Raw genomic sequence first — 9,196 nt, 5'->3', positions numbered from 1 at the left:
TTTCATCACGGGTGATGATGCCCCAGGACCACACCGCCGGTCCCCTTTTGCAACTTATTCAGGGGAATCAAGAATTCCCCTGGATTAACGGTGCTCTTTGCATGCCGGTGGCACCGGGTCCGTGCGTTCCGCCATGGGCTGGGCGGCAGCTCCAGTCCTGGTTACAACCAGATCCCCTTCAGTGCCCACCTGGCTCTGCCCACCCTGGGCTTCAATTTTCTCGGGGGGGGGGTGGGGGGTGGGGGGGTGACGACAGGTGGCTCCGGTTGACGTCAGTGGAATTGCGTTAGCGCCGCTGAGAGCCGGGCCCGCGTCGTCTGCTCCGGCAGAGCCCTCCCGGAGAGCGGCGGCCGGCGTTCGGCAAGATGGATTGCTCGGCTCCTGACCAGGACAGATAGATAAGGATAATGGATGGATGGTCAAAGAGCAACCCTGCTTTAGGCAGATGAATAAATCACTTTGATTGTTCGTGTGTAAACAGGAGGTGCCAGTGGGACTCAGCTTTCTGAGCGGGGTCTATCCAATTTAAACCCTACGATTGTGTAGCCATTTGAAATGGGCTTCGTTGATTGAGGAAACCCCACTCGGTGTTCCCATGACAGAGCTGGGGTTGCTTGGAGCCTGGCTGAGAGCCCCAGTCCCTCTGGTCCCTTGGGAACCTCCATCCTGAGATACCATGTCCCTGTGACACTTTTCCTGGGGAAGAAGAGTTGCCTAGGAAAGGGAGAGGGACAGTGTTCTCCTACTGAGGGAGGCTGACTGCAAGACCTGCCTTCCAGCTGCCTACCTGTCTGCACCAACCACAGACCCCTAGTTATCCTGGCTTGCATCCTGGGAATTGGGAGGGTCTTCAAGAGGTTTTGCAGTGCATGCAGTGCCCTTAATTTCAAAGGGTGCTTGGCTCTGGCATCTCCAGCATCTGGGGATGGTATGATGGGGTGATTCAGGGTCAGTATGAAGGACACACTCCAGCATCTGGAGATGGGGTGGTGGAGTGATACAGGGCCACCACTGGGGACACATCTCCAGCCTGGCCTGCTCCTGCTGCAGAGCCCTGCATTTACAGCAGCCCATGAGCTCGGCAGGGTGGCACCCACCAGGCTCTCACCCTTTGGTGTGGGGACATCTTTCTCACCCAAAGTGGTGGACAGCATGCGCCTAGTTTCAGCATTTTTGGTGAAGGAGTTGTGGCTCTTCCCATGTGTGTCTGATCCTGTTGGGATCCATGCTGAGCACTTGTGGAAACACCACAGCAGCTGTAGATCAGAGAGAAGGAGACCTCCAGCCTGTGCAGGTGTAGGACAAGCTCTCACCTGCTTTAACTGGAGCACCTGGTGTGTTGTCACTGTGAAGGCTGTGCCCACCCAAAGAAGTTGGCCACATTGTCCTCACAGATGTCCCCTCACGACCTGCACTGGGCTGGGGAAAGTTGTTGGTGTCTGTTGCCACTCTGTACATCTGTGCCCTCCTTACATATGCCCAGGTGAGCACTGCTTCGTCTGAAACTTCCTCTGAGCCTCCACTCCCAAATAACTCTGCTGGTAGGTCTGGTTCATGGTGCTGGGCTGCCATGGCTGCTCCCTCAGGCCAAACCACAAGGGTCAGCAATTAGCCTCATTTCAATTAGGCTAATTAGTTCACACCACCAGCTTGTCCTCAGCACCCAACTCCAGAGGTGCTTCTCATCTTCCTTTCAGTGCTGAAGCAAGCCCTGGGAGACTTCAGGAGCCAACCAGTGGTGTCTGTCCCTTGATCCATCATTCTCACCATCCCTTTAATTTCCCCTCGGCAATGGAGAAAGCCAGGATGAAAGCCATTCCCTCCCAGAGCAGTCGGGGTCCTGGATGCAGTCCTGCTCCCTCACCAAAAGCTCATCCAACCCCTTCCCACCAGCCACCCGGCTCCTTCTCTGTCTGCTTGTTGCCTTAATAACCCTCTGATCAATCTCAGAAGGAACCAGCAACGTGGGAATGGCAGATGGGGAACAGATCATGAATATTAATTAACAACGAATTCCAAACAGAGGACTTTAATTACATTAAGAGCGCAGGCTCGGAGGCAGTGACTTACTTCCTGCTGTAAATCTGTTGACAGGTCATTTGCCACAGCGGTGTCGGTGCTCCTTAATGAATGAATACATACATTTCAAGCGCTGGCATATGGAAGAAAGAGGGTCTTGCTTCCAAAAACTGCAACGCAAGCCGGCACGCCAGCGAGAGGACTTCCACTCGCGGGGAGGATTCGGGGAAATAACGATTAGTATAATTACCTGGTAATCATACACCCCGCTCTGGGAGCCAGGAGCTCTGCTCGTGGGGCCGGAAACCTCCCGAGCACGAGTTCCCAGACCTGCTGCTTTGTTATATGTGGTCTGGTCACTGGGGGGAGACCAAGAACCGCAGCGCCTTCGCCGGGTGCGGTGGGTGCCGGGTCCCGCCGCGCTGGCGCGGGTGAGTTGCGGGCACCGTGCCCGGAGTGCTGCCCGCCTCGCACCCAGGGTCCCCTCGGTGCGGCCTTTCACCAGCTCCCACGGCGCTCGGGGTGCCCTCGGGGTGGGGTGGGGACACCTCTCGGCCTCCAGGTTGCTGGCGGTGCTTTGGCAGCCCGGCAGGGGAAATCGGTGCTGCGAGGGGCAGGGGGTCACCCGAAAAACCCATCTAGCCAGGGTCCCCTCTCAGCCCAGCGGCAGCAGCAGGTGGTAAAGCGTGCTTTCCCCAACGTGGTTTAGTCCCAGGGAAAAGGCAGCCAGCACAGGGGACCTTCTGTACCAGCAAAAGGGTCTTTCTGTTTTAATCCCTCAAACTGGTGTGGGACAGCCATGCTGCCAAATAGCCCCTTATGGGGACAACTCCTTCTATACTCAGGGATTTTGCTGGATGAGTTTGGCCTGAGGTTTTCGGCACAGCTAACCAGCTTGAACTAAGAGGGTTACATGAGTGCCAGCATGCTGATATTCCAGTAAAACGAAGCTTTAGCTTTATCTTTCTTCATCCCAGCTGCCTTCAGCCTGTGGAGCAGCACCTTCCTCCACAGTCCTGTGGTGATGCTGGAGAGCTGTGCTCCAACTGGGATCAGCACCCAGCCACAGACCCCACCGGGCAATGGGCAATGCTCCAGGGAATCCTGCATCCTTGGACCTTCCAACCAAGGAACAAATCTTAAAACAGTTAATTAGGTCTGACTGAGCTGAGATAAACACTACAAGAGCAGGGTACAAAGCTGCAATGGGTTTTAGCACCCAGAAAAACACTGATTTGGAAGGGGTGGTCCTTGTCAGCAAGGACTTGTGTGGACCAAGGCTTTCATACCTGTGCCTTGCCCTCTTCTTCTCAAGAGCCACGGTGACTGCTCTGGATTGAGATGGATTTGCGGTGGCACCAGGGTTAAGATTAGGCAGAAAATGCCACAAACATTTCAGAAGTAAAGGTGCCAAACATCCTCGGAAGATGTGTCTGTGCTTTGAGGTGGGCCACAGGGCTGGACTATCATCATGACACCACGGAACGAGACATTGAAGGCTAAGGGCTCAGGGGCATGAAAACAAAGATTCAAGGGCTTCAGTGAACCAGCAGCGAAAGCACAATGTGGTGGGACACAGCCCAGTGCCACTCCTACAGGAAATGGAGATACCACTCTGGTTGCAAAGGCTGGAGGGAGCCAATGCTCTTGGTGACTCCAGCTCTTGTTACTCGTGTAAATTCACAGATATCAGGATGGTACTGGCCTGGGGGGGGCACAACTGGGGCTGCTGCCACCTCCTGCAATGCAGGTGCAAAACCACACTGGTTACAGTCATGTGGGCAATGTCCAACAACCAAACTAAGACGCAACTGGAAACTTACTGGATAACAGAGAGTGCCAGAGTTCATCTCTTGGTCTCCTTCTTGGTCCAGTGAAAACCAGGAAGTGTCTTTTCCCCAGATGGGGATAACCACTTCTTCCTCTTGCTTGAGAAGAGCATGTGTGTGCAGGTGCTCTTCCTTTCTTCCACCTTTTCATCAGGGCTCTCACCTGCCCCAAGGTGGGACACGAATGGCCTGGGGGGCACAGGTCCACAGCACGGTTGTGAGCTGGAGGCTGTGAGCTTCACTGGCAGCTGGCATGTGGCTCCTTCCCCCTCTCTCCCCTGGCAAGTCTATTTTTATTTGTCTCTTCTAAAAATGAATGAGGAGGGCAGAGGTGTTTCCTTGTTGTGATGAACTTGTCCAAACCCCAAATACTTAAAACCCTGCTGGCCAGCTTTTAAGAGCTGAGTCTGACTCTTTCACGCTTCTCTTTATTGCTTGCTGCCAAATGATGAAGCAGGTTCTCCCCAGGACAGAGGATGTCCCAATGACAGTGAGTTTTGGACCAGCAATCAGGAGGCTCCTCTAATTCACAGTGCCAGAAATCCTGCTTTACCCTGAGAGCAAGCATAGAGAGCAGGCAAAGCTAGATGTAGTCCCTTTGCCTCCCCCCAGCCACCGTGCTCGTTTGCTCCTGCTCCATCTCTTCTTGCCACAGCTGTTCCCTGGCTGGGGTCAGAAGGAGAGATCTTAAAATGGGAATTTTGAGGAGCTGCTGAGCTTTGCATGCGCAAAGCCACGCGCTGGGGTGGCACAAGCCCTTCCTCCCTCTCCTTGTCCTTCAGATACCTGTGGCAGATTAAATGTTCGCTCCGTGTCTTATCGACTGGCTTTAGTAAGTGACTTTTCTGCCTGGGCAACACATGGGAAGTGTCTAAAAACGCAGGAGCGGAGCGAAGGCTATCGGGAGATGGCGAGGGCTGCTTGTACAAGTAATTGCTCTGACTCTCCTGCAAGGGAAGTCATGCTCGACTAGGGAAGAGATGCTATCGTGTGAGTGGCACATCCAACCAGGACTAACAAGCGGGTCTTGGTGTGGGCACAGGGACAATGAAAATGCAGCAAGGTCGTGTAATTATTCCACCTGGATTTACCGCCGGAGCTGCCATGAGTGTGGTGCTCTCCTGGAGCTCCTGACTTGGCTCTGCTGGGGTGGGATTTTGGAAGCCTGAGCTGGTTCCTGCTGCGTTTGTACCAATATACCCCTCCTGTGGGTGCCTGCAGAGCTCACATCCCATCTTTGGGATCCTGCCTCTGCTGCTGACACAGGAGCTGTGTGGCATCGTGCCTCTCCCTTGGCATACGCTTCCCATCCAGCTGGGATATGGAGCTGCACTTGAACAATCCTGACTTAATGGGGCTGAAACTCCCCAACGACAGTGGCAGAATGGAAGTGAGAAGCTGATTCCATTTCCTCTCCTGCTTTTTCATGTGTGCTTTTCCTCCGTGGCTGCTGGAAGAGCTACATTACGTAAAGGCAGATAAGTCCCTGCCTTTTGTCAGCAGTTGGAATAATTTTCAGTATCTGAGGCACCCCGTCTGGCAAAGGTCATGCCCTGTTCTCTAGATGGTCTTAATTTAGCACCTGCAAGTTCTTGGTGAAGAGCAAAACTTCGGGACGCTGGAAGATCCTTGGAGGCTGCTGTGTATGGAATGTCTTTCCTATGCAGAGAAATGAGCGAGCTGCTGAGCACCTGCATCCTCCTCGCCTCCCAGCTGGAAGCCAATGGTTTTTACTGGAGGCTTGCAAGAACCATTCAAAGCACAGCTCTGCTCTAGCTCCAGGCTCTAGTGTGACCTCCAAGGCTGCTCCGAAATTGCCGCATCTGATGGTGATGCACCAAACAGGCTTCAAAGCATCTCAGCTGAAGCCCTGATCAGTGCCTGGCTACTTGGCTTCCTCCATGGGCTCCCTGCATCCCTGCTGCCCTAGGGGTGCCACCTGCTGTCTGCAGGCTGTGTGTCTCAGAGCACAGGCGAGGAGGCAGCTGTGAGGTATGAGGATGATGGGTCAGACATATCCTTGGCTGGATGTTCTTCACTGTTACTTAAAATTCCTTCCTTGTCTCCACTGCCAGAGGAGCTGAGGTTGTGTACGTGGCTCATTGAATTCTGGAGGCTGGTACAGCTGAATGCAGCAGAGAAACTGTTGTCACCAAACTTGTGAGACTGAGCAGCACAGGGAAACCCTACTGGGTGCTTTGGGGTGGGGGGAGCTCAGCCTTCCTATTAGGCCTTGGAGAATCCAGGGTAGTGCCTCTGGGAGGTCTCCCTGACCGTCTCTCATCCCCTACAAGATGTGCTCAGCTGCAAGGCACAAACACACAAGGGACAGGGCTTTTGACAGGGGCATGTAGTGATAGGACAAGGGGGGATGGCTTTAAACTGCAAGATAATAGGTTTAGGTTAGGTATTAGGAAGAAATTCTTCCCTGTGAGGGTGGTGAGGCCCTGGCACAGGTTGCCCAGAGAAGCTGTGGCTGCCCCATCCCTGGAAGCGTCCAAGGCCAGGTTGGATGGGGCTTTGAGCAACCTGGGATAGTGGAAGGTGTCCCTGCCCAGGGCAGGGGGGGTGGAACTAAACGATCTTTAAGGACTCTTCCAACACAAATCATTCTGTGGTTCTGTGATTCCATGGCTCTGGAGCTTTTGCTGCTGCATTTTCGGTGTGCAACTGTGGACTCCTGCTGGCGCTGGCACCGACAGCGGCCGCACACCAGGGCTTATCTCCAGACCTACCAGGAGCAGGAAACTCAGCGAGTTCCCAAGCAAACCTCTGGTGCAGGAGGCCAGCGTCTCTGACCTCCGGGGGTCCTGAGCGTTTGAACAGGCTCCTAATCTGCTTGGGAAAAGCAGGAGGACTGGGGAGGGAGAGGAGGGAGGGCTGGGGCTGTGCCCTTGAGCGGGGTAGGCTGTTGCTCGTGGCTTTGATTGCTGAGGCTTGCTGCCTCGGGCTTGCGGGATTTGGCTGCCTGGCCACGAACAAAAAAGCTGGATTCTCCCAGAGCCTTTATTCCCATGTCAAGATCGCTGGTGGTTTCCCGAGGAGGAGTGGAGAGAGAGGAAGGCTTTTGTTGATGGCTTTTGACAGGCGTGGGGAAAAGCTCTGCTCCAGCTAAAATCCTAGAGTCATAGAATAGTTTGGGTTGGAAGGGACCTTTAAAGGTCATCTCGTCCAATCCCCCTATAGTGCTCCCCAGAGCTGCTCTTCACCTTTCCCCAGTGTGGGCTCTCCTGGTACTGGGAACCCCACTTCTGTGCTGGGGTCACCCCAGAGCCCCCACTTAACATCTCACTTTGATGGGGCCACCCCCTTCCCTCTGCCTCCTTCCAGAGGCTCCTGGTCCTCTGCCCCTGTCCAGTACTGGCAACCTGTCTCATTCAATTCCAACCCCAAAAATAGCCCTGTCTGCAGGGACTGACAGCCCAGAGGGTCCAAATAGCAGGGATGTTCCAGGAAGGACAACACATGGGGAAGGGATGAGGAATATCCAGCCAAACCTACCCGCTGACACCACTCTGCCCTCCTCCTTCCTCCGACCCAGCATCCTTTCTCTTGCTCTTGAGCATCAGCAGCAGATTTGAACTGCAGCTAGACTCTGCCTGGGAGGAGCATCTCCACCCAGATGCTGCACGTAGGGATCCCTGGAAGATGCAGGGCTGTTGCATTCCTCAGCCAAGACAGCCTGGCTCTGACCTGGGATCTCTAACAGATGCCCACCCTGCTTTCCTGAGAGACAGAAAAGATGCTGAGGGCTCATTGCCACTGCTTTGCCATCCTGGAATCCCTTGCCTTATCCACAGGACTGGTCTTTGCTTCACAGGCAGCAAAATCATCACACGGGGCAAGTTAATTGCCTTTTTTTTTTTTTTCTTTTAGGAAAGCAAAGAAAAACTACCCAAATTACAGGATTTACTCTGTAGCCCCCAGCAGTGCTGGGATTCCCCAGATGCTGAGCCAACCCAATGAGATGCCCTCATGGTCCTGCCCTCCTCACCCTCACCACTCTCCTCCAAGTGCCACCTTGGCAGAGGCTGCCAGGGGAACTTGCCTGGGTGGGGATGGAGAGTGGGCTGGAGCCAGTGCAGGGTAATGATTCATGATCTCAGCTGCCTGCTCCAGTGGTTCCTAAATCCAGATTCAGGCTTGGGCAGGCAGAAGCCGGGGGCTTCGTGTGGCAGGGAGCCTTCTGCTGCTGTCACCCATCTTCACTCCAAAACGTGGGCTCCTTGGTGGGCTTTGCAGCTCCTGCTGCATCCCAACCCTGCAAACATCAGAGCTACTTGTTGGAGGGTGTCATTTTGTCAAGAGAGTGGCCTAGCCCAGGCCAAAGCCTATATATAGAGTCCTTGCCTGGGTGCATTTTTGGAGGGTTTTATTGAGCTGATGTTGGATTCATCCCAGTCAGGCTGTCCCCGAGGAGGCAGAGCTGCTGAACTGCTCGGATGGCTGCCTACACTGCTGAGGGTCTTGTGGCCTTGCTTCTCTGGAGTACCTGGGGCAGGCTGTTGTGTGACAACATGATTAATAACCGCTTAATAGGGTCACCACCATTCAAAATTAGCCATCCCGTGGGATCCTCTCTTATCAGGCCCTGGTAGACAGGGCTATCAGGAGCTTGTTTCATTCCTGAATGAATACGCACTGCGAGCAGCTCTTGCTGGTGTTGGCCCCAGGACAACCCCTGCTGGGCCACCTTGCCAGTGCCAAGCTGTGAGCCGGGTTGTCTCTATCCCCCCACTGCCCCTGGATGGGCACCGGTGCAGTCGGAGAAGGCAGGAGAGCTGCAGACCTCTTCTCACCACCTCCCCGTGAGCGATGGGCGTTGGTGTTGTGCTTGGATGTGGTTCACGCCCCAAATGTCCTTGGGAGCTGCTCGAACAACTTTGCATGAGCCATCCCTGCTCTGCCTGGCCTTGTTCGCTCCCGGCGTGTCCTCCCTTCCTCTCCACACACCGCCAGCTCAGCCCTGCCGTGCCCTCACCTCTCCGGGTGCCCACACCCACCTCCCTCCTTCCTGAGGGGCTAGAGAAGCACTGTGCTCACCCCTCCTAACCCTCAACTTTTTCCATCACTCTATTTTCCTATCTCCCCCCACTAAGAGCATCAGGCCCCCCCCACCTCCTCCCATCACCCTCCCACCTTGAGAAGACAAAAAAACCCCTGACCCCAACCCCACACAGCCAGCTCCTGCCGTTTGTTCTTAAATCCCTTCCCTCCTGCCTCGCTGGTTTGAAAGCCTGCACCCTGGAAGGGGCCTCCCAGCTTTCGCTGGCAACCCTGCTTCAGACTGACCGCCACAGATAGTGTTTGGGAGCGAAAAAAAATAATATATAAAACAATAATAATTT

Source organism: Chiroxiphia lanceolata, chromosome 9 (assembly GCF_009829145.1).
Source record: "Chiroxiphia lanceolata isolate bChiLan1 chromosome 9, bChiLan1.pri, whole genome shotgun sequence".
Taxonomy (NCBI): domain Eukaryota; kingdom Metazoa; phylum Chordata; class Aves; order Passeriformes; family Pipridae; genus Chiroxiphia; species Chiroxiphia lanceolata.
This window is presented reverse-complemented; position numbering follows the sequence as displayed.